Raw genomic sequence first — 26,420 nt, forward strand, 5'->3', positions numbered from 1 at the left:
AACATTCACTAATTAAATCTGTGCATATATAAGCCAGGATGACATTTCCTGGTTCTCATTAGCTGAATCACTTTCTTTGTTCCTCAACTCTTAAGCCAAAGACTTTACTCCCACAGTCACTGTACATCAGATTCCTTAAATCAAGGATAATGTTCTACAGGCAAGCATGCTTGAGCCTCCCAAGAAAGCTGTTAATCCAAAATCTCAGCAAGTGAAGATTCTGATTTGGATTTGCCATATAGCATTTTATATTCAGTTACTATAATGCAAAATCTGTAAGATGCAAGGCAGTATTAAACATTTTATTTTCCTTTTATATTATAAATATTGCTTCCTTAGCATTGTTACATTTAAGAATAAGGGATTTAAAAAAAAACACTGCTACTACTGCTACCAGAAGGTAAAGTTCAAGCCAAGCCTAAGCAATTTTATGAGACCTGTCTCAAAGGAAGAAAGGAACGAAGGAATGAATGCAGACAGGAAGGAAGGAAGGAAGGAAGAAAGGAAGGAAGGAAGGAAGGAAGGAAGGCAGGCAGGCAGACAGGAAGGAAGGAAGAAAGGAAGGAAGGAAAAAGAAAGAAAGAGAGAGAAAGAAAGAAAGAAAGAAAGAGAAAAGAGGACTGAGAATGCAGTTAATTTTGAAGACCCTGGGCTCAAACCCTAGTATTGCAAAAATAAATGATAGATAGATGGATAAATAGATACATACATATATACTTACATAAATCAGTCACTGTGTGAAACCAACGCTGGATTGGACACCATCAGCCCAAAACTAAAGTTATCTCTTATACATTATATGACCATTGTTGTGAAAAGTCAAGTAGACATTATGAAATAGTGACCTGACTTCTTACTCTTTGTCGCTAAAGGATGTAAGACTTCATCTTTTTTTTTTTTTTTTTTTTTTTTTTTGGTACCAAGGATTGAATTTAGGACCTTGTGCTTGTGAGTCAGGTGGTGGCACCACTGAGCTAAATCCCTGGCCCAAGATTTCATCTATTTTTATTTATTTACTTACTTACTTACTTACTTACTTACTTACTTAGTTATTTTTTAGTACTGGGCATTGAACTCTGGACCTTCCGCTTGCCAGGCAGGCACCGGAACCACTGAGCTAAATCCCCAGCCCCAAGACTTCATCTTAATAAAAAAAAAAAGTGTTGTTGTAAATGACACATTTTATTTAGAATGATTAAGCATATTTTATTCCTTGAATATTCAACAAGATAATTTATAATCATTTAAGAGTGGTTTATTTTGTATTATTGTACAAAAATGGGGGTGGGATAAATCATTGCTTCTAATTAAATAATGATAGTCATGATAGGTATTAGAAAATCATATCTATAAGTATATTAATACTTGAACATTATCTTTGAAAGCTATCCTAGAAAACAAAGTTTGCATTGCCGCTGCCTGTCCAATCTTAGATTCAACTGAGACATAGAGAGTAGATAATAAGTTTTTTTCAAAGCTAGGAAAAAGTAGAGGAACATGATTTTCTGAAAAGTATGCAGGCTTCCCCTGAAGGCATGTGCTTAAAGACAGAGGCAATGAGATGTCCTCAGTCTCTGAAGCAAATGAAGAAGGTCTTAAAATATCCTACTTCTTAAACTGGTTGATTTTTTTTTAACCTGGTGTGATTTATGCAGAGAATCTGTAAAATATTCCAGTTCATCAAAAGTTTAATGTACATATATTTAAAGGACATTGTGGGAAATAATTAACTGAATTCATCATAGTTCAGAGTGAATTTTAACTGGGGAGTTTTAGAGCCTTAAATGGAAAACTAGGAGGTTAAATAAGCATGTAGGTTTGGTAGGAAAAATAAAAGAGAATAAGGGATGGGGAAAAAAGAGAGAGAGAGAAAGAGAGAGAGAGAGAGAGAGGGAGATTGCAATGCTTCATATACTAAACCTTTCCAAAAGTACTTTCTATTCTGTGCAATCTTTTATTTTTAAATTTTCATGTGTGAATAATTGTGTTGTTCTACTGGCACCAATTTAACTACATTAAATTTATTAAAAATTTCTGTGCATCTACTAAACACATCAAGTTTGGAAATAGACACTACCTTGTGAAAATTAAATTAAATACAAGTTAAGATTGTTTTCTTAATAAACAACATATTGGTAAAAATTTTTAGACATTTTGAATTTCTAAAATTTATTTCTATTTTTTTAAATGTTTGATTATTAAAAATTACTTCTATTTCAAGGTTCTTTATTGTCACAATGACATGGGAGCTAGCATTTAATGAATGAAAAGATTTCATTGTACTTGATCGTACTTACTGTAAGAACATCAAATGGAACAAGACTTTTGAACTTTTTGGGAATATTTAAGTCACAAACAAGTAGAATATTACCTGAATCAGAAATTATTAATTTTTGTTGGTATTTATACTTCAAACCCTAGATTGTTTACAGGAAACAAATAATTTCAAAACAATGATATTTTGTCATTTCTTTTTTAAAAGAATATGTACAGTGAAATATTAGTCCACACAGGCTGATTGCCCAAACAAATGACTGCAACTGACAGAACTCAAGACATACAGATAAATCAGCTCATGTGGTCCTATCCAGTATGTTTCCTAAATAGCACCATAAAATATTAACTTAAGGAATTAAGCAAATTACCTTCTATTTGACTTCATAATTTTGTTTTTCTTTTGATTCAAGAAAAATGCAAATAAAATCAATCTCTGTTAATGTGGTCTCCTTCATCCGCATCCAATGCTTCTAAATTGGAAATAACTACCCAGAATAGTTGTTTGCTTTATTTCCATTACACCTTGACTTGCTTCATGTATTTAGAGAACCTCAGGCCCTAAAAGCATGAACTCAACAATTCAACTTCCAAAGACTGATTTTTTCACTCAGAGATTCGACTCCTCTATAAATGCCAGTCCTGAGCCTCAGTATTGAGAAACTGGAACACTAGAAAGAAATAAAGAAACTAAGGCAAAGTATACCATAGTCCTAGTAATTGATTAACTGGATTAAAGTTTTAAAAAGCAAAAGATAGTAATACCCATGTTTATATTTTTATTTAGAATAAAGACATATTTATATATATATACTATATATAGTGTTTGTTTATATTGTTTTATTCTAATAATGTTTATATTCATAGTTACATAAGTTTTCCTTCAATAAAGACATATATACATATTAAATTATGTTTGCATTCATATTATTGTAAATATAAAATAATTACCTGGGGAGGATGTGTAATTTTATTGTTTCCTTTATAAATAAAAAGTATTTTTTTCATTGTGGTATGTTGATCCTTTAATATCTATAAATATACATAATCAAGGTATTACCAAATACTTGGTAACAATATGACTATACTATTTAAAATATGAGCCCACAAGAAACAAAAGTTGGAGGTGAAAGTAATAGGTCAGGTCACATTAGAAGATGAAGCACAGTGAAGAAATTTGTATTTTTCACTAAACAGTTGATTCAAAAAGAAGAAAATATCATTTAAGGATACTTTCACAAGAGCAAATACTCCTTTGAAATATTGCACAACATTAACATCTTTTCTGTTCATCAACTTGGAAGGTTCAACCAGTAATATAAAAATTACTTTTCATTACCACCAGATGGCTCACTCTCTGTACCTAAGTCTGAGATGCCACTATGGCCCCCAAAGATAGAAGCAGTAACATTTTCACTAGAGAGTACAGAAAGGAAAAAAATGATTCTTTTAAAGAAAACTTGAAGTATTAAACAAAGCAACATCTGAGCTGAAACTAAGACTCTCCAAGCAGTTCTTGGCAGAACTGTCCTTACTGAGTCAGAATAATTAGAAAACTGGCTTAAGTCAGAGACATAAAAAAAAAAAAAAAAGGAAACTTGTCTAATAACCATTCTATGTCCAAGTCCGATCAGTTTCACATTCTTCCCAAATGCATTCACAATATGCGACAGACACCTGGGGGAAAATGCAGTCAGATACAGAAAAAAAGCATCACCTCAAAATGAAGACAATAACAATAAATCATATTATTTGATTTTGATCAAACTGAGAATTAGAATAGAAGGAAATTTAAGGACTAGGAAATTTTAAAAAACCAGCCAGCAAAGATGGAATGTTTAGCATGAGGAGAAAGTTAACTTTCCTGGCTTTCAAGATGTTTCTTAGCATTCAGTTCCTCCACTAAACTGCATTTTAGGAGAGAATATAACAGGGCACTAGCCATAGAAGCCTGTAACACCATCCGATGTATTGCTATAAAAAGCCTTACCATCTGGATTCTGATTCTCTTCAATATTGAAACTGTAGAGCATTTTCTTCATTTTAATTTACAGCTATCACTCAGGCTAGAGCTGAGGAGTGCATACAATATGCCATTGTTGGAGCTAGTGTATAATCCAAGACAATTTGGTGAAAATCAGCTTGTGAGTATATGGTTTTCTCAGTGTGCTGCACCTTTTGGCATTTTATGAAAGCTTACAGGTTATGTCTTTTTTCTTTTCTTCCCTTCTTTTTGCTTGGGCAGCACAAGTCTGTAATTTATCTGGCATATGTAGAAATTTCTGTGGGCTGCCCCATTAACTCTACCACATTGCTTGGTAAGAACCAAAATATATGTGATCTGACAGCATTGAACACTGCTAATAACTCATTTCTTAAACTTAATTCATAGTATTCAGTCTTTGTTTTGTCTTTACTAAAATTTTTAAAAATTCACCAAAATACCAATTTACCAAGCTATCCAGGGAAGACTATCAGATATGGGGGCTGGGTGTTTGAAACTAAGAAGACTGATGACTAGGAGCCTTCTCAGTGCCAGAGAAGGAATCACCTCTGGCTCCAAACATAATGCAACGGATTCCCTCTCAGCAAAGAAGCTCTGCATGGTGATCTATACCGTGCAAGCAACTGGCTAACTCTTTAATCTGCCTCAAAAATCCACATTTGGGAGAAGGGTGAATGACTAAGTCCTTGCAAGAAAATGCAAGAGCCTACCTGTAAGTGGCTTGTGATGTAGCTGACATGTTAAGAAAGTGATCTTAATGGCTGAATTAAATTATCTTTCATCTCTAACGAAGGCCTGGCTAAAATCATACTTTGGATCTCATAGGTTGCTGGCTGATTTGGGTATCTTGACAACATAGAAACAAAGGGAATATTCTCTCTCTCTCACCAAGATCCCATTTCAAATACACACCACCCACCCAACATGAAAAGAACAGCATGCCTTCAATCTCCTTTACTACTCTGATCTCCTCATGCTACTAGGAGCAATGTTAACACCCTGGTCTCAGCCACCAGCTGCCATAATACACAGAGAGTAGAGTGAGGAGGTTTATTCCAAATAAAATTATGAATCAAAGTGAGAAGTAACAAAAGAGAAAGTCGTGCTTCCTTGGTGTAATTGTTATTGTATAGCATCCTGTAAAATTTAGTCAAAATACTTCATGATCATCCAATATAGAAACACAGATATTTAGAAAGCCCAAGGTGATACAGAAAATAATATTTGTTATGGATTAAAAGTCTCCATCCAGTGCTGCAGAGGGATCAGTTGCAGTAACATTGATGAAAAGTGAAGAAACTTTTTCTGTTTCCCCTATTTTCCAATGAGGTAGCACCCAGCTACCCTTGTACACATGGTCTTTAGGCTACAGGGGTGTGTCCCCAGAGTTAACCCAGAAGGCATTTGACCCCAGTGATGCTTTGACTTTCAGGCATAAACTGAGATCTACTGAAGGTGGTGGGCTGGGATCTTACATGAAAACGCAGGCCATTCACAACAAACAGACACTGTACCATGGGTGGGAGGCATTGCAGAGAGCAATGAGGAGACACTAACTTTCATAAATGAAGAACACACAAAAAGCGATGCTTCTGAAAACAGTCATCAAAACCTGTGATCTCTGATTGTCTGCTTATCATGAGCTCTATTAAAACCTCTGCTCTGAACTTAACAGTCATCATGAGCCTGACTTGCATATAGTACCCACATCTTCTAAACATTTTCTTCATGATTATTTCATCTTCACTGGCTAAATTGCAGTTATTAGTCTCTCACAAAACTTTTTGAACAAAAATTTTTTGGAAAATTATGTACAGTAAAATATTAAAATAACTTTAAGGAGTTGGCATGATAATAAAAGTTGTAGAGATTTTTCTCTATGAGTAGTTTTTACTTGGAATTTTTGGTAAAAAAATATTGACAGAGAATGTTAGGGGCAGTAACATACACAGGTTAATATCACTAAGGGAAAGAGACTCCAATAAACACACTATAGTTTTATTTGGAGAAAGAAAACTAGAAAACCTCAAAAATGTGATCCGACAACCTAGTTCATTTTGGAAGAAGAAAAAAAAAAGAAGGAAAGCAAAAGAAATACCTTCTAATTAAGTCCTTTTGTCACGTAATCAGTTTACCCACATCACCACAACAGATAGACTTACATCAAAAATTCACTTCCCCAAATCCACATCATCCAGATCTATATAAGACCTCAAAAAGATGAAAAGATATTTGATTCCTGGCTCTCTCTGGCAAATACAGCAATTTGCATGAATATTAAACTTCTGTGATTCAGCAACTTTCACTCCTGCCTATTTCACTGAGTGTTAAATGCTGAAGAGTTTGAATTAATAGTTCCCACCAGTTGGCTTTTATTTTAGAAGACTGATGTATGTTTTTTTTCCCAGCAGGAGAGAGTTCTTAAAGGTCTTTAAACTACATAGGCAGAGTTGCATAACAATTCCAAACTAACTCAAATGTTAGAATCACACACTTATGCTAAATGTGAAGGTACCCACGAATCACAAAATGAGGCTGAATCTCCACTTTGCAGAACATTTGTTAAGGGTGGGGAGAGAAAAGTAGAGTTACCATCGGTACTAAAACTTTAATCACAGAAACTGCTGCTGAACTATCAAGTCCTGACTGTTCTGCCTTTTCTAGTGAACGACTTTCTCAGTTAAAATGAACGCTATGATTAAGGCTTTTTTGATTCCTAAAAGAAGAAATTGCAAGAGCCTACCTGTATGTGTATTGTCAGGTAGCTGACTCATTAAGAGCAACTGGAAAACAGTCTTACCTTCAGCACGGAGCCACCTCCTCCCCAGGTAGACTCGCTTTTGGAAGAGGGTGCCCTCTTGCTAGGGCTGGGGAAAGCAGCTGGGAAGAGGTGGCTGTCTGCCACTGGCTGTGACAGCTGCGCTTATAGGATGCTTCGGGAACTGCGCTCCTGCGCTCCTCCGGCAAATCAGCTAGTGGCTGCTTGTACTTCAGCTGAAGAAGCCCGGACTGCGGTTGCTAACGCCGCCAGACTTGAGTGGAAAGCACTGGCGTGTGTGTGTGTGTGTGTGTGTGTGTGTGTGTGTGTGTGTGTGTGTACGCGCGCGCGCGCTAACTGCCAGCTTCAGGCTACGCCGGTGTGTTCCGCATCCTCAATACGCTCCGGCTGGGAGGGAGGAGGCTCCTTCACGAAGAACCCAGCCTCCTGGCTGAGGAATCGCATCGTACTGACCTTGCTGCGGGGGATTGTGGTGAATGCTCACTCATCAATAGATTCAACAATCCGTCAAATAAAGGAGATTTGATCAGCCTTAAATAGAAACAAGTGCTTCTCCTATAAGCAGCAAAATTATGTCTCAAATTGACTTTTTCCTTTAATCTGCTGTGTCCTGAACACAAAGTCTAATTGATGAGCCTCTAAATTAGAACTTTTCAGATTGTTTACCTAGGCAGAATAGACTCTTAACTAAAAGGCAATTCAAAACACTGATTCTAAAGAGATCTGTGGATGCATATTTGAACTAGTAACTATCAAATTTTGATGGTTTAAAATAATAAACTACTTTCAAAGCAAGGTATTCCAGGGGAAACATTTGGCAGTAGAGGCAGAATTTGTGTTCAAATCCAATCTCAAGTTCCTCAAAATATTGGTTGAATGAAAAGAGGAAATCCCTGCACCATTAACACCATTTTTGGCTGCATGAACTTGACCAAGTCAGGTAGTCTTGTTAAGCTTCATATGTTTTATCATTAAAATGTCAGGGATTTCTATGATGAGCCTAGCATTTAAAGTATAAATAAAAATGCTTTGTAAAGTATAAATATTTAACCACCAGCTACAGATTTAAAAATATATTGCCACACGGAATGTTTAGGACTCTATAAAACCCAAGTAAGTTTTTTCAGAGTTTATACCCTAAATACTATTAGAAAATTCCATGATGAGCTCTCTGCTAGTTCCTGTGATACCAAAATCTAGAGCTCATCCATCTGAAAAGCCAGAGGAGAACTTAACATTGAATATGTACCATTTTATCCTATCTGTCACTACAAAAAGAATAGAAACTTAAAGCTGAAATATTTTTCCTCAAATTAAGGTTGGCCACTAACAGTATTTTAAAAAACCCTCAAAACAGAAAGAACAATGCTAAAGAAATCAGACTGTTGAAGTTTTTAGAAGGATAATTTCGGAGGCAGAAAAGATCAATGGGGCAGCTTCACAAGGCAAGTCTTCGTGCTCAGTGATGTGAGTGCAACCGCGTGGCCTGAGGACACTGGGATATATTCTACCTGAGGAAGCCGTCCCCGCCCCCCTCAGAGAAAACTCTGCTTCTCTTCTGTTAACCTGAGAGATGTCTTTTGGGTCAGAGCCCCTCCCCTTTCAGATTATGTTCAACTCTGGCTCTGTCTAAATGAGTTCACTTCCATTTTCAAATTTTAAGCAATCATATTTTCAATTTATATATTGTATTTCTTAATAATATTATGACCAAGAATTTTATTGGCATTAATTTTTCAGTGTAGTTTGTTGTTTAAAATAATGTAATCATCAAAATGATACATATTGTTACACTACTATTAACTAGCTTTCAATATATCAGTGTTTATTCCATTGTGTTAAATGTATACTTGTGAATAAAATAGCTGCAAACCTTAACAAAAAAAAAAGAACAATGCAGTGGGGGAAAATGCATAATTGGAAATGAAGGTAGGTATGGTACTTGGTGTCAGTGTAAGCTTGGTCATGAGGTCCCTGGATGGTTGAGCTTTGTCTCCAATGATGATGCTGACAGAATGCCTACCACAACAGTACACATTGGATGACAACATTCACTGAGTACTTACTACTCTCCAGAGTAATACTAGCATGTTCTAGATGTTTGACATGTGTCACTATTTTTTTTAATTCCCGCAACATCATGAGATACATAGTATCATTTCCCTGGTTTACAGATTGGGCAAGCAAGAGAGACGGCAGGAAAGTCAATGGCCAACAATCTTTCAGGGGCTCACTTCTACCAATTCAGGGAACTGTAGTAACTATTTAATTTTTAAAAATGTTTTATTTGAGAATAACTTCAAATATACAAAAAAGTTGAAAGAATAACACAAAAATGCTTGCATGCCCTTTAGCTAGATGTATTTATTATCACTAGTTATTCTACTCACTTCGTCATTTCATCTCCCTGTGGAGAAAGATTTTGGGCTTTTAAGGGTAATATGCACATCACGCCCTTTTACTAATTATTTCAGTGTACATTTCATAAGAATACGACTATGTCTCTGTATAACTACATCTTTAAACAACTTTGGTAAATTTAGCCTTAATACAACTTTAGTCTCATTTGCCCATTTTCCAATTTGTCACTTAAATAAGTAACATCAGTCATGATATTTTTCCAGTAGGAGAGTATACAACCTAGGGCCAGATACTGCACTTACTTGTCATGTCTTTTTGGTCTCTGTTATTTGTCCTAAAATGGCTTCGACATATATTTTAAATTCGACTTAAAGATTTCTGTGTGTTAGTGAACTGTAACATAATTTGATGTGTAAACAGACTATAACCTAGTCGTGTAACAAGTAGCTGAGACTCAGCCAATCAGAAGTAACCAACTGTTTAAACAATGTTCTTAAAAGACATACACAATCTGCAATCAAACACTCTTAATCTTATCTCTATTTTCTGAATTTCATTTCCTTTTCTCTGGTTATTAATACATCCTGCCCATGTGGCAGGGTGGAGCTTTAGGAGCCATCTGTATTCTGGATTGCACCCAATTCTAGAATTACAATTAAAGTCAATTAAAGATATGAAAAACTAGATGTGTTGTAATTTACTCTTTTAACACTTTCTTTAATTTGGAAATTTCACAACTCTTTTTTTCACTTTTATAATATTATTGAAGATTGTATTTTCTCTCTTTTTAGTAGAACATTGCTAATTTTGCATTTATATAATGCTTCTTAATGATTAGATTCAGCATGTGGATTCTCAAACGCAGTACTGCATAATTGGCATTAGTTCTACGTGAAGCTATGAGAAGTCCCTCTGGCCCTCATTAGTTCTGTAAATTCTGACAAGCTAATTGTCATTTTTTCCTGTTTCTATATTCTATAATATATATTGTTTTGGCCTTCTCAAGTGATCTTTGGAAAAAACACATTAATACCATGCAAATATCTTGTATATCATCAAAATTTTCACCTATATTTAATATTCAGGATGATAATTACAAAATAATTTTCCAATTTCAATATGCTCTATATCCATGACACATTATTCTATTATTAGCAAAAGCTCTTCCTTATGAGTTTTTTCTCTCACTATTTCTCCCTTTTGCTCTTTTCCTCTTCTTTACTCTCCTTTATCAGAAAGAATAATGGATTTCAAATTTCAAAATAAAATCACCAATTCTACACAATAGCTTCCAAAAAATAGAAGAAGACTAAAACTTGTCAATTACTTTTATGAAGTTAGAATTATCTGGACATCAAACCAGCAAAGACATTGCAAAATTAGAAAATTACATAGTGATAGCCCTCTTGAATATAGATTTAAAAATTAACAAAATATTAGTAAGAATAATTTGAAAATATATGTCATACACTGTAATATAATATAATTGTACACCATGACCAAACAGAGTTTATTCCAGTGATACAAGCCTGTTTTGGTATTTGGAGAACAATAATACAATCCATTACATTAACAAGGAGAAAAATCAATGATCATATAAATGAATAAAACATTCATTTGAACAAAATCTGTCACTCATATGTAATCAAAACTTTTAAGAACAAAGCTAGAAATAGAAAGTAACTTCCTAAATTTTATAAATAAGATCTACCCACTCTCGCCACTGTTAATCAATATCACTGTAGAAGTTCTAGACTGTGCAATAAAAGAAAGAAAAGAAATAAGAAGCATAAGCATTGGGAAGAAAGAAATAAAACTCACCCTATTGAAAAGATACATGATTGTCTAGAAAATTCCAACAAATATACAAAATTAAACAAATACAAAACTTACATTTAACATATGAGTACAGCAAAATTTCAATATAGACTACCAGTAAATAAAAGTCAAACATTTGATATACTAAAAAATAAGTATGTGGGAAATTTTAAGCACAATATAATTTACAACAAAAAGCAAACTATCAGATATATATTTATATTTAATAAGATATGTACAGGACTTGTGAGGTATACTATACATATAGTTTGGAAGTCTCATTATTACAAAGATGCCAGTTTTCTTCAAATTGGTATAGATAAACACAATTTCTATCAAAGAATGGTATGAGAAGAATTTATCTGTTTGATTTCAAGACTTATTTTATAGCTACAGAAACCAATACTGTAAGTTATGCTGGAGATATAGAGATAGATATCAGAATAATTATTCAAGCAGTAGACTCACTTGGATATGTTTTATTTATTATTTTTATAGTATAAGATGAACATTATTAATTTTAAAATGTCAAAGTTCAAAACACTGGCAGACATGCAATTAAAAAATATCTAAGCTAAATTTCCGAATACTAAACAAATATCAATATATCAACTAATTCCTATATAAAATAAAAACAGATTAAAATGAAACTAAAATTAACATATAAGTAACAGGCAATAGTCAAGATGATGTTCTAGAAATAAATCTATAGAAAAAATATGTAACACTTCTAAGATTAAATTAATAACACTTTGTGAAGAGACTTTGTAAAATGAATAAAACACTAATTAATATTTCTAGATAGAAAAGCTCATTATCGTGAAGGTGTTAATTTCTCCCAAATACATGCATGAATTAGGTGCAATTTCAGAAAATTTTTAATTTGTAGAATATCAAATGCTCATTTTAAAACTTTATAATAAAAATGCAAAAAGATAACAAAGCTTACAGAAAATTTTTTGTTAAATAACAAAGTAGGATAGCATGACTTATGAAACCTAGATTTACTTCAGTTCTAGGCCAGCCTATTAGTGGTTCAAAGACATACAAACTACTGCAGAATACAGAATTCAGAAACACACCATACATTAAAAGAAATCGTGATGTGCAGTAGAAATAGGTGTTGTGAATCAGCCTAAAAAGGACAATATTTTCAATTATTATTTAGAGAATAATTGGATACTTACAGGGATAAAAAGAAACTGAATCTCTAACTCAACATAGACAACATTCAGGTGGAGCTATTTAACGCCTAAAATGTGAAAAGTAAAATTAAACTGTTTAGAAGGTAAGACAGTCTGACTTTAAATCTGGAATTATGGCAGCAAAATCACCACCACTAGGGATTAAAAGATAAAACAAAGTGAAACACACATTGTATAAACTATGGCTTTGATAATTGGCATATTGCTCACTTTCTTGCTATTAGGAAACATTTATAAAGCTTTGTATGAATTTTAATTAAATATCTATTAAATGTAACTTTTAAAACTGTTTTGTTGTTTGTAATATTGCTACAATAATTTAAAAATATGTATATTTTCATTTTCTCACACTATCAGTCTGCTAGTGACTGTTTTGGTTGTATACAGAAAGTAATAAAATTGTTAGCATTCACATTTTATATCATCTGTCCACTAAAAGTTAATCCAAGAATGAAAAAAAAACCTCACACAATAAAATGCACTTAACACATATTTATTATTTAACTTTTTTTTTTTTTTTTTTTTTGGTACCGGAGATCGAACTCGGGTTCTTGCGCTTGCGCAGCAGGCGGCGAAACCACAGAGCTAAATCCCCGGCCCAACACATATTTATTATTAAAGGAGTTTTATTTTAACAAATCTTAACTATTTCCAAAAAATGAAATTGATTAGAATAATGGGCCAATGAAAATGAAAAATATTTTAGGAGGACATTTGATATCCAAAATGTCAAGAGAATCGTTCAAAGTCACATTCATTAGGGGAAAAATTCTCATACCACAATGAAGCTACAAATCAGTTGACCAATAACACTGAAAATTTCACAATCTAAAGGGTCAGACAATCCATTTAGAGCAAGAGGGAATGTTTTGGGGTTTACAAATATTTTGGGCAACCTTAACGGAGTTGAACGTAGCAATTTCCATTCCAGTCCTGAGAACCAAGGTGAATCTGCACATGTGACCTAGATGCTATGGCAGGGACATTCATCTCAGGGTAATTCCTGACAGCCATGCAGTAAAAAATGCAGACGGCTCTGAGCAACTGAGTGAAAAAGTTGCCACACATTCACACTGCTCAAGAGTAACCAGTAGTGAAGACCACTCATTCAATAATTCAAGCTCCTGAACCAGTGTTTCAGAATAGCTAAAAAATAATAAAATAACAAAAAGTTAGGTTAGTTTTCAGAGAAATTAACTCACACACTGTTAATGATGGGAGGGGCAACCACACTGGAAAATAGTTTGTCATTTTCCTAAAAAAAAAATAGAACATGCAGATATTATTTGGCTCAGCAAATGACCTTCTAGATATTGTGTCTCAGTCACTTTCCGATCACTGGGACAAAATTCCAAATTAAAAGGGAAGAGGTTTATCTTAGCACATGGTTAAGTCCATGAGTTGAAGGCTCCAAGGCAGAAACTTCTTGGCAGAAAGGTATAGAGGAAGACAGTTGCTCAACCAATGACAGACAAGGAAACAGAGATGATGAGGCACCACACCCTCAACAACCCACCTCCACCAATCAGTGTCCACCTCTGACAGAACATGGGGCTATGCATTCATCCGCGGATTAATCCACTGATGAGTATTTACTCCATGATCCAGTCATCTTCCCAAAGCCCCTTTCTAAACTTATGAAGTTTCTAGGAATATTTGAGATCTAAGGCATAACAATATTTATATCTTCCCCCAAAAGGAAGACTAATGTTGAGACAAAATCCTGTACATGAATATTTATAGCAGATTTATTCCTAATAGTCAAAAATTGGAAACTGTCTAGATATGTTTAATAGCATACTGATTAAAAAAAACTGTGGCATGGACATACTGTGATGTATTACTCAGCAATAAAAGTAAACAAATCATTTATGCATGCAACAACATAGCTATTTGTAGTTTACTCTTGTTCATGAATGTATCTAGTTGCGTATTTTTTGCAAAAGGGATTTTGTTTGTTTTAACAATAATTACTAAAAATATAACCTTTGATAAGTAATTTGAGATATTAAATTTATCTTATGCTATCTCTCCACATGTAGTTTATTTCTTCAGTTTGTCTTCCACTCCAACATCATTACTGTCTTGTTTTAGGTCTGGGTATGTAGCACAATGATAAATTGCTTGCATAGCTTGTGTAAATACTTGATTTAGATCCCAGAAGTAGGAGAAATAAAAAAGGAAAGAGGAAAAAGAGAGAAGCTGTCTTGGTTTCCTTACAAAGATTTTGTAATAGGTTTTAAAAATCTAGGAAGTAAGAATGGCTAGATGTACAGTGTGTGGATGTATATTGAGTGTGTGGTAATAAATTAGTTCACTGATAGGGATTAGCACAGTTCTGGGTGTTGATACTGGGAAGGGCCACTCTGGGTGTGTGAGCTTGTTATCTTCTGCTCACCACACCATGAACTGTTTCTCCTCTGTGATGTCATTCTGCCATGCTATCCTGCCTTGGAGCCAGCTGACAAAGGACTGAAACCTCTACAAACAGTGAGCAGAAAAAATTGTTTCATCTTTTAATTTGTGGTTGTTGGGTATTTTGTCTCAGTGATGAGGAAAGTAAATAAGACATCCTGTTAATTGAGATTTGGGTTGTTGCAGTTCTCTCCCTTTCTGTTTAGCATTGCAGTAGAGGGCAAAAGAAATGAGAAAAGAAAAAGTACAGATGAGAACGTATGTATCAAAACAATTGATAATTACAGACATAATTGTATACAAAAGGCTAAAGATCAACAAAGTAGTTCATAAGTTATTAAGCAAATTAGCAAAATTTCAGAAGAAAGCATCCTTGTAAGAATGAATTGTATTTATAAATACTAGAAACAAATAGTAGTTTTCTATTTAAGATAGTTTCAAAATGTACAAAGTATTACAAAGAATAGTGGAATAAATTTTAGAAAAAATGAGCAAAAGTCTTATAACTGAAAAAAATATTACTTTGCTAATTTAGACACGTGAAAAGAAAAATGTAATTTCCATAGATAAGGAAGACAAATATTGTTAATATGAAAAATCTCACCTAATTATTTTAGAGATCTTATATAATCTTAATAATTTTAACTACTGAGGTTTAATAATAATTGCCAAGTTAAATCTAATAATTAAGGAAACTGAAATGACTTAAATAGACAAAACACTTGGAAAAATGATTAAGTTGGAGGACATACTCTACTTGAATTCAGTACCATACAGCTAGAGTACATAAAATTTAACAATTTATAACAATCATATAATGTGAAAGTGTCATTCTATGAAACTGTAGTTATAATTATTTCATATCTGCATAATAATTGGAAAACAGATAAAAGTGGAACCAAATAGAGAATCCAGAAATAAACCTATATGTATAATTTTCACACTCAAGAATGAAAATAAAATATTTTTAATCATTGGTACCAGAAAATTTGGTTATCAGTATAAAATACATAGATCCATGCTTTTCTTACATAGATACAAAATTACTTGAAGGTGGACCACCTACTAAATTGAAAGAGTAGAATTATAAATTTAGTAGGAAATACTGGAGATTATCTTCAGGACCCAGAGAGAGGCAAAACTGTCTCAGAGAGAACATAGGAACTGTCAGTCAACAAAGAGCAAATAGCTGTTTTTCTTAAGGTGGATTCCCATAGGGACAATGAAGTTCTGAACTTTACACAGATCTTAAAGAAGATGATTTTTAGGACTATGGAAACTCTCCCCATAAATACTCATGAAGTTTAAAATTTGGAATTTTCTCTGTGTACCTCGTGAGTGCCTCCTGACTGTAAAATAGGGGAATTGGAATAAGTACACCTAAATAAGTTGATAACTGGCCAGAGAGACGGGAGGCATGACATTGCTGTGTGTGGAATTGATTACAAATGATCAATTCTATAAAGAAAATATACTGAATAACTATGTGAAATAATGACGTGGCAAAAAATGGACAAATATTGGTAGCATAGAAGATAAGAAGTCAGTCAAGGAAATTTAAGACTTCCTGCACCTAACATCAAGTCGTTTTTTTAAAAAAATGTACTATATGCACATACATGTGCCTGGATATCTATATACATATATATAGTTTTTAAAATTAAAAAGCATAATAACCCATCAAAGAAATCTCTATAATTTAAGAATATTTTGCTTGCCACCTCTTTCTCTCATTCTCTTTCCCCGCCCTTCCACACCCCACACGTACATAAATATGTTCTTCCACCAAAAAGGCAGTTTTGCTGTTCATCCAGGTTTGTAGCCAGCAATTGCACATAATTTATTATGAATGTTTCCAGGACATTAAATATAGATGCACAGCACCTTTATTAGTAGTATTGTACTTTGTTATATGGATTGCCAGAGTTTATTTAACCATACATGTACTTCTACATAGTCAAGCCAATACCAATTCATTCCTTAATATACATAACCTTGCAGTGAAAATCTTTTCTATAAACTTTTATCCTCAGGCTATTATTTCTAAAACCAGAATTACCAGGTGAAAAGACATGATCATATTTATACTATATATATTTGTTGCTGCTAAATTGTTTTCCACAGAGATTGTAACAATTTATGTTATCAGGAAAGCATTTGATACCACTTCCTATTCTCTTCCCAGTACAGTACAGCTGCCTCTGGGAGGACTGAAAAAGATAGCAAAAAGATGAAGAATGTGGAAAAACTTCTCTTTCTATAGTAATGGTGTAGGACATAAATGAAAAATGGGAATTGCTAGAAAGATATTACCATATTTTATTCAGCATGAAATATTTTTATTCCCTGTGCAAAGGCAAGAGACATAAGACCCACAGGAAATAATAAAGCAGTAACAAAATTCTTGCATGAAAAATAATATTTTAAACTTGAAACAAATTTTCTCTTCTACCTTACAGTAATATTAGAAGAAAAATACATGCCTAATAACAAATAAGTGACACTTATTTCTCATTTCCACTATGATTTTGAAATTCTCCCACTGACCTTTTAAAATATTTAAGCCCAGATTCTACCCTAAATTAGAAAAAATATAGAAAAGTATAAATTACAGTTCTACAATTGACATGCCAGTTATAGAGTATCTTATTTATCGGGCAGCAACTTCTGCAGCAGACATTGTTAGTTCTACCCAAAGCTATTTCTCCATCTTCCATTCCAGTACAGTTCATATATTGACAAAATGAGTTATTATTCCTCCATATGACTAGCACAATCGATAATTATGTTCTGCACGTTTTTAGTGATCAGTTTAGGGCCTGGTACAAGATACAGTAGTTTTATTGCTAAGCAAAAGGGCTGCGTGTGTGTGTGTGTGTGTGTGTGTGTGTGTGTGTGTGTTTCATGTAAAAAGGACAAGATACTTTAGAAAAAATATTATGGTAAGCAGGTTTATGTCCTAAGAGGAATGAATTGTGAGATGAATTTGTTGAATTGAAAACCAATATTTGAAGGTCTTGTCTACAATGTTAAGTTTATATTTTTATGCTTTCAAAAATGTTCATTAAGCATCAGACATATGCCAGGTTTTCTTGAAGCTAGTGTGTGGGAGAGGAGTGTAAAAATAAAAATAGAAGCAAACAACAAAATTTTAGGGAGGGAGGGGAAGTGAGGGGAAGTAAAAAGGTTTAATATGTGTTATGTACATGTACCAACTCCCCGTGATGAATGTAATCATTATCTACTGCAAACATGTGCTAATAAAAATAAATAATTAAACTTAAAAGCTATGACCGTTAATTCTGATATATCAAATTTATTGCATGAAGAAATGTTTACCACATTAGTAAGGCATGCTCCTAGGTGTGGCTGGGTTGGTTATGAAGGAGTGGCCTCTGGTACTATATATCAGCCATCCTTAAACTTTTTGGTATCAGAGACCAGCTTCATGGAAGACAGTATTTCTTCCTACTGGGTGGCAGTATGGTTTCGAGATTATTCAAATTCTTTATATTTATTATGCTCTTCATTTATATTGCTATTGCACTATAATACATAATGAGATAATTATACAACTAACATAATGCAGAACCACTGGGAGTCCAGAACTTGCTTTTTCTTCAAGATGGTTCCACCTGAGGATGAGACATACAACCTGTGTTACTTATGTCCAATCTACTTCTTAATCTCATTTTAGTTGCTCTCATTGCAGAAAACCCTGCTGCACAAAGATATGATGCTGGAAATGGAAGTGGGCTTTATAATGTTTTTGTGGCTACCTGAGGATATTCCTCCTTGACTTTATTTTTTTTTCCTCCTTGACTTTAAACCAGAACATATGGAGATTTGAAGTCATGTCAAAGATAATTTTAAAGACACCATTATTTGTGATTTAAAATAATTAATCTTCTTCTAACATGGTCAAGGTCAATTCACTGGCTTATTCATAAATGGATCATGGATCCATTCTTGGCAGATCAGAGGTCTTTCATGGTTAGGAATTAATTCTCACACTCTTGGAAGCTGAGATAAGTGCTCATGAAACAACTGGGAGAAAGAAGGCTATATGTTAGTATCTCGCAATCTCTGCTAATGTTTGAACCACACCCCAAAATCCCAATATTCACTCAGTGCCTTCATAATTCCCATTGGCTTTGAATGTGGCTACTTTATCTGCTGAGTTGAACACAGTTGTTATTTTTCCCTGAAGTGACAGTTTGAGTTTGTTGAGCAGGTCAAATATGTTATACAAGTAAGCAAGATTTGGGACCTATTCTGTCTCACTGATGTGCGCTATTAGTTGTCATTTTGTTTCTGAATGAAATCTCCAAAATGACTCTTATAACTCAAGAACTGTGGTCAGTGATCTACCTTTAGAAAGCCATCTCACTTCTGTTTACAAGAGAAGATGTGTGTGTGTGTGTGTGTGTGTGTATGTGTGCACATGCTCTGTTTTCATTTCATCATAAAGATGCATGAACAAATGTGAATTAAGGGCATGTACTCTAATGTGGCTGATAATTTTAACCACATCCTACAAAACGTTAAATTCAGATGACATTTTTCAGCCAACCATCAATTCTCTATACATGACACTATACACAGTCTCACATTCAGGAGTGATCCTTGTAACCCGAGTACTGAAACTGGAAAGTCATCCAGTAATAGTAGCTACTCCTGCCCATGCATATACTGACATACGATGATAAATTCAGTTTTTGTCATATGTAATCCTTCAGTCCTCAATAATTCTGAAGCTGTGATATTGATTGGCAACAAAAGCACACATTACATACCCTCATGCACATCTCCCTGAAAAATATATTGCACAAAACAAGCATTGTTGCCTTGTCACTGTCAGTAGACTAGTCAACCTGTGTTTTGTGTCACAACTCATTAATCCTCTCTGACAATTATGCCTCAATATCTTCTACAGTTTCACCAATTTTAGTCATTGTGCTAGCCCAAAGAGGAACACATGCCACCTTTTGAACTACAGACTCTCCTAAAATTTCATGACAAATGTCCTCAGCATCAGGTAGGACCTACTGGTCACCAGTAGTAAAGGGCTTCTTACTTTTAGCCACTAAGAATTACAGTAACCACTAAGAATTATAGTCTCAGTGAAGACACATTTGATTACATAGTTGCTTCTATTCTTCACGGTCATATCATTTCCTTTTGAAAAGTTTCAAAGGCCTAGCTCCTAATGCAGCGTGACTTGTCTCCATGAGGTGAAGTAGTCTTGAAAGTTTCATGGTTCTTTGGATAGCTGATCAGCGCATATTGTATAAAGTGGCCTCAGAGAATGTAAATAACCTGTTGTAAAAAATCTATCATTTAAGCAGAGCTTTTTAATTTTTGTCTAAATGCAGCTTTCCATGTGTTGGCAGTCTTAGAATCTCCTGCTATCTAATCATTGAGTATTTTTAACTTTTCAAAGAAGCTCTCCAATGACATTTGTTTGGTGTTGTTTTTGCTTACTAATTTTAGCTAGGGTTAGTATGTGGGTTTAACAAAACTGTGACCAAGACAAGTGCACCGTGAAAGAAAGTGGCACAGACAGAAGTGGTAAATAAAATAAAGGTCGGAATATGTGCTTACTAAAATACATATCAGATTCTGACTTAGTCTGGCACCAGATGCAGCTATACAATTGAGTCACATTAACTCACTTGACACTAGAAAGCCTACCACCAGATACAGCTTAATTATGATTTGCTGCTCACGCTCTCTGATAGGGTTTGGATTTGAGTCTGCAAGCAATTGGTTTATTACCATCTTTGTGTAATTAAACCTCTGCTAATTGTTTATCTGTATTTGCAGCCATTCCCCAGTGTAAGCATCACCGCCTCAGCTTTACTTCAGATCAGCAGGCATTAGATTCTTATAAAGTGTGTTCAACCAAGAACTGTTGCTTGTGCAGTTCACAGTAGGGTTCATCCTCCTATAAGAATCAAATGCCACCACTCATCTGGCAAGAGACAGAGCTCAGGCAGTAATGTGAACCTTAAAGAACAGCTATAAGTATAGATGAAGCAGCCTTAGCTTGCCTGCCACTCACTCCCTGCTTAAAGAGCTGTTTAAAACAGCTCTTAGGACTTGTAGACTTGGTCTCTTCCTCTAAGGGACTGTTACTCGTGCTTGTCTCCCCAGCTACCATGAACTAAACAGATCTATCCTGCCTTGCCCTTCACCTGAGGGTTCTGCCTTGGAGCCAAATGATCACATGAGCTAAATTAAACCTTTTTTCCTTAAATTTAAGGTGCCAGGTACTGCATCTCAGAAATGAGAAGTGTGAATAATAGTTCAAGAGCTATGAAGACATTACAACAAGGTAGTATGAGAAATATTGACGAAAGAAGGGATTAGTTCCATATTGAAGTTAGACTGCCAGCATGAGCATCTGTAATGACAGTTGGATAGAGACTATGAATAAACAAGCTAACGAGGAAAAGCAAAGAAGGATGGAAATTCAAGAAACAAAGAAACACAGGCTGGAAGGCTTGTGGGCATTACATAATTTCGGTGATGGAAAACCGAGAGAAACTCTAACATGCTGACATCATATCATATAGGGATTTAAACTTCACGGTGAAAAGTTAAGAGTAATTCTACGTGAAGTTACAAGTCATCAAAGAAATTTAGATAGGGAAATGATACAGTCTGGTTTATCTTTTCAAATGTCTCTGTTCGCTGAGTGTAGACTAAATTGTAGACTAAGATAAAAAATTAAGAGACCAAGGTGGAGTAATAACACCATTGTCCGCATTAGAATTAAGTGTTACATCTATTTTTAAAAGTCTATAGATAACAATCTATGCGAACTTCTCAAATACTGATCTCGTTTTTATAATGTTGAAAATATCTACAGAGTCCTTGTGATTTGTCCAATTTGTCCTTGCTTAAGTCAGTCTTGCCCACATCAATTCATTTTCTCATACTTCTCTGTTGGTTCCAATTCTATTGCAGTTCTATCAATAAGATTGATGAAGGATTTTTATAGAAAATGAATTAGTAATAAGTTTAAGCATTTAATTATTGATTCTCAGTTCTTTCCCGTTGACTTATGTGTTTATTTCATCAATATCATACTGTCTTGATTACTGTAGCATTGTAAGCTTTAAAATCGAAAAGCATGGGTCCTCCATCTTTTTCTTTTCCAAGCTTTCCTGAAAAAGAAAAGTTCTTCTATGTAACAGTAATTGTGTAGAACAATCAGTGTAAGGGTTATGAAGGCAATATCGAAATCTCTGACAACATTACGTTTTACAATCCTTAAATATAAGGGTTATTTGCACTTAGATCTTTAATTTCTTTCAAAAATATTTTTAGATTTCAAAATAAAAGTTTTGCACTTCTATGGTTAAATTTATTGTTAATTATTTCACTCTTTTTGGATAGCTATCTTAACATCTGGATGGCTGATATATATATTCCCTAAGTGCTGTAATCATTATAATTTTCTTTAGCATTTGAACTTCAACAACTTTTAAAGACAAGTGTACATATGTCAACATAGCTTGTTTCTTAATTTACCTGTATACAGTGCTCTCGTTCTAGAAGTAGAATATAAGCTTCTTGAGAATGGGATCAATGCATTGGTTTTTTGCTTAGGACTGGTAGTATGGGATTTTGTCTTTTATATTAAATTCATATATCATTATCTAATTTATCTTCCATTAAATTTGAGATATAGAGTTGTGAATGTGTTGTAGTTTTTTGAAAGTAATATGTCAATCACTGTAGGATAGGATATAAAGTACTTGGATTTAGTAACTGCCAATATTTCCAACTTCATGAGCTAGTCCCACACCCCACTCAATGGATGAAAAGTGATTTAGAATTCTTAAATATACAAAGCTTGTTCACACTTGATGTACTGTGATTCTCTAAATAATGGGACTAAACATTGAAGCCTCAAAACATTGAAAGGATAGATTTGAGCATTTGTAAGTGTCTCAGGCCTGAGAAAGATAAACACTGCTGTGCCATCAAACAAAAGTTTTGGAGTTCCAAAGCCAAGTATGGTGATGCATGTCTGAAATTCCAGAGCACCCAGGAGGCTGAGGCAGGAGTATCCCGAATTTCCTTAGTCCTATTATATAAAATATTATGCATATAATAATTTTAAACATAAGCTGGATGCTCCAAGGCAAGAAAATATGATCAATTCCAAAGAAGGAAACAAAAAACAAAGAAAAAAAAGAAAATGCAAACTTTCCCAGATAATGTAAATATCAGCAAAAGATTTTTTAAAATATGGTCAAAAATGTAAAGAACAGAAGTTTTATGAGAATGATATGGAAAAATATATAAAATGATAAGTATCCAAGAAAATTTCCACATATAGAATAATGAACAATCTAAAATTGGAAAAATCACAATAAAGCATTGGAAAAAAACTGTCCAAGATCATATCATGAAATTTAAAACCATTACTAAAAATTTTCCAAAATGAAGCATAAGGTGATAAAAGAATAAGAGATCAGAAAAGAACATGGCAAACATGCAAACATAATGCAACAGTGTAATATAACATAGAATTTTATATCTGCAAGGAGAAAATTTGAATATGCAACATGTGAGTTCATGAACGGCTGAAAATTTCTGAAACTGAGAAAAATACCAACTGCTAGATTCAAAACCCTTCAGAAAGATCCAAGCATTAAAAATACAACTAAATCATAACTCAATACAGTTGTCAAACTGCTGAAAAAGAAAATCTTAAATATGGTCCATGAAAAAGTCACATTCATTGTTAAACATTTTAAAACCAAAAGAAGGGGGGGGGGAGATCTTTTAAAAGAAACAACAACAGAAACCTGAGAACAATCTTCCAAGACAATGGTGTATTTGAAATGATAAAGAAAAAATCCCATTAACCCAGAACACACTACAGTGATATCATGTCAGAACGAAGATATAATAGTGTAACAACAGGTAAAGAAATGCAGAGATGAAAAACCCTTGACTGAAGAATTACACCACAAAAATATAAGACTGAACGGAGATTAGGAAAAAAGAAAGGCAAGCATTATAAATAGCATTCATGTAAATATAAAAGATCTCTCCCTTTTGTAGGGATTTGTAATATAAACAATAAAATACATGAAACAACTAGCATGAGGAGAGTGGGAGTGTTAACTGGAGTTAATCACTTACAGTACATTTACAATAGTATTTGGAAAGTAGTACAATCAATAATTAAAGGGAGATGGTAATGATTCCCTGCAGCATAATAGATTGATGTATAATCTTGAAATAAAATACAGATTAATCTTTAAAAGCTAATATAATAAATAAAATTGAATTCAAATATATGCTTCTCCAGAAGAACTGATGACCATGAGAACAGATGATATCCAAAATAAAGAAATGAAGTTGTAAACTTAAACCTATAGCAAAAATAGCATTCAATGCAATTGAATAATTAACAAAGTAAAAAGACAATGAATGTCAGAATAAACACACATACACATAGACAACAGATATAGTCTCTTTACAAAGACATATAATAAAAATACATACACAAGTTTAGAAAAATATGTCACTAAAAGCAGAGAGAACTGGTTTGGCTCTATACTATCATGTAATGTAATCATATCATGTAAATGTTTTAAGGGAAACAAATATTGAAGTGAAATAAGTATTACTGGAGATAATAATATATTATATAATGGTAAAAAAATTCAAACATAACATGTAATAATAAGTTAATGGATATCCAAAGACAGAAATTCAAACAGCACAAAGGAAAAAAACATAGGATTATCTAAATACACAGAAAAATGAATTTCATGAAATAAAAATGTGTTCATGATGAAATAAATCAGTCTAGTTGTTAATGAAAGAAATATTTGTAATCTAGGAAAAGTTTTAAAATATAATTAATATATTTACTGATAATTTGGAATACTTCCAGCTCAGCGACAAGACAAAGATTGTCCCTTAAAACCTCTTTTATTGAGTAGTAAGTTAAAGGTTATAATTATTTCAATATGTTCAGAAAATGTATAAATGTATAAACATTGGAAAATAAATAATGGTTTATAAATAAGAGATTTTGCAAATATACAAAAGCTGTACAATTAAACTGTTAGAATAAAAATGATTTTAGAATGATATTAGATATTGATCAATGTACAAATATAAATTATTTTTATATACTAGCAACAAGTAACCCCCCAATTTAAAAATATATATATATTACTACCATAAAACTCTATTTATCTTGTATTAGATTTAAAAAATTATTTTATATTGAATGCTTTGGGAAATACTACTAATCTAAATTAAAGACCAAGTTTGAAAATATCAGTTTTCCCCATATTTATATATAAATTCAGTACAATTCCCATCAAATCATATTTTCAACTAGTATTCCAGAGATCAAAAAGCTGTATTTAAAGTTTATATGAAAATGTAAAATTATTTGGCATGCCCTAGACTCTGTCACTTGAAAATCTAATAAATATAGCACATTTAAATTACCAAAGTTCAAATTATATTACAAAGCTATAATAGTTAAGACAGAATATTGAGGCAAAGATGGACAAATGGAGCAATTTAAAAAATAAACATAGCAGAATTACACCTGTAATTGAACTTTCACTTGAAAATTCAAGTCAAGAACTGAGAGATGATAGCATCAATGCACATATGTGTCAAATGGCTAATCTTGATAATATACAAAGAATTAGTACACATCAATTAAAATAAGACAAAAACACTAACTAAATATAGTGCGAAATTTTCCAATAGGCAATCTAGGGGGCACTATATGAAAAGATGTACAATAATTAATGTTTGTTACATGCAAAGAAACTAAAATAGGATGAATTTTCTAATGACTTTAAGTACAAGGACTCATTATTACCCAGGGACAAACACGAAGCCGATGGAACTTTCTCATCATGGATGACTGTACAGACATAAGTTCTTTGCAAAACTGTTCCCCAGGACCCGTTCAAGCTTAGCACATTTCTGCTCATCTGATCCAAGATTTCCAACTCTGAGGAATATGTTCGAGGAAAATGAGATAAGTCTACAAAAAGTGATATACAGAAGACGTACAGAGAAAATTTGTTCTTAAATTCTCCAAAACGGAAAAATGAATCAAACTTAAGTGTCTTACAAAAATAGAACAAAACCATATGTAGTATAGTGATACAATGGAATATATTGCACGTCAACAAAAATAAATTACCGGTATACTTAATAAAATGGATAAACTTCTCAGGTAAAGTACTGAATAAAGAAAACAGACACACACAAACATATGTATTGCAGCATAAACACACTCACACAAACACACACACATTAATTCTCCAAGAAATCAAAATGATAATTACTTTTAGGAATGTGGAAAAGCTATACTGACTGAAAAGTAGAGCCTATGTTAAAAATTAGAACTTACAAAAATTAATTGCAGAACCCATTAGTGACTGATTGGTGATAAAGATATGCAAATATTCATGTCTTTATACTTAAGATTAATGGCATACAACTGTATAAAAGTATAGTAAAGAAATTTGAAATTTGCAGAAGTTAGAAAATCAAT

At 33.3% G+C, this 26,420-nt stretch overlaps 1 protein-coding gene across 16 annotated transcripts in view; it reads right to left on the reverse strand.

Annotated features, from left to right (window-relative positions):
* The window catches only part of Tenm4 (teneurin transmembrane protein 4), a 2,854,999-nt gene extending 2,847,609 nt beyond the window's left edge, over positions 1-7,390 (reverse strand). For 10 of the 16 annotated variants that reach the window (XM_087211370.1, XM_087211369.1, XM_087211386.1 and 7 more), the window contains exon 1: positions 7,080-7,388. The gene's annotated coding sequence lies outside the window, so the exon portion shown is untranslated. Of the gene's footprint in view, positions 1-7,079 lie in introns of all 16 variants that reach the window. The other 6 variants (XM_087211393.1, XM_087211380.1, XM_087211377.1 and 3 more) reach the window with 3 other exon arrangements.
* Between the last annotated feature and the right edge of the window lie 19,030 nt (positions 7,391-26,420).

This window comes from Heterocephalus glaber, unplaced genomic scaffold (genome assembly GCF_053883595.1).
Source record: "Heterocephalus glaber isolate CG9 unplaced genomic scaffold, H.glaber_assembly_v1.0 deba00001428, whole genome shotgun sequence".
In the NCBI taxonomy this organism is placed as follows: domain Eukaryota; kingdom Metazoa; phylum Chordata; class Mammalia; order Rodentia; family Bathyergidae; genus Heterocephalus; species Heterocephalus glaber.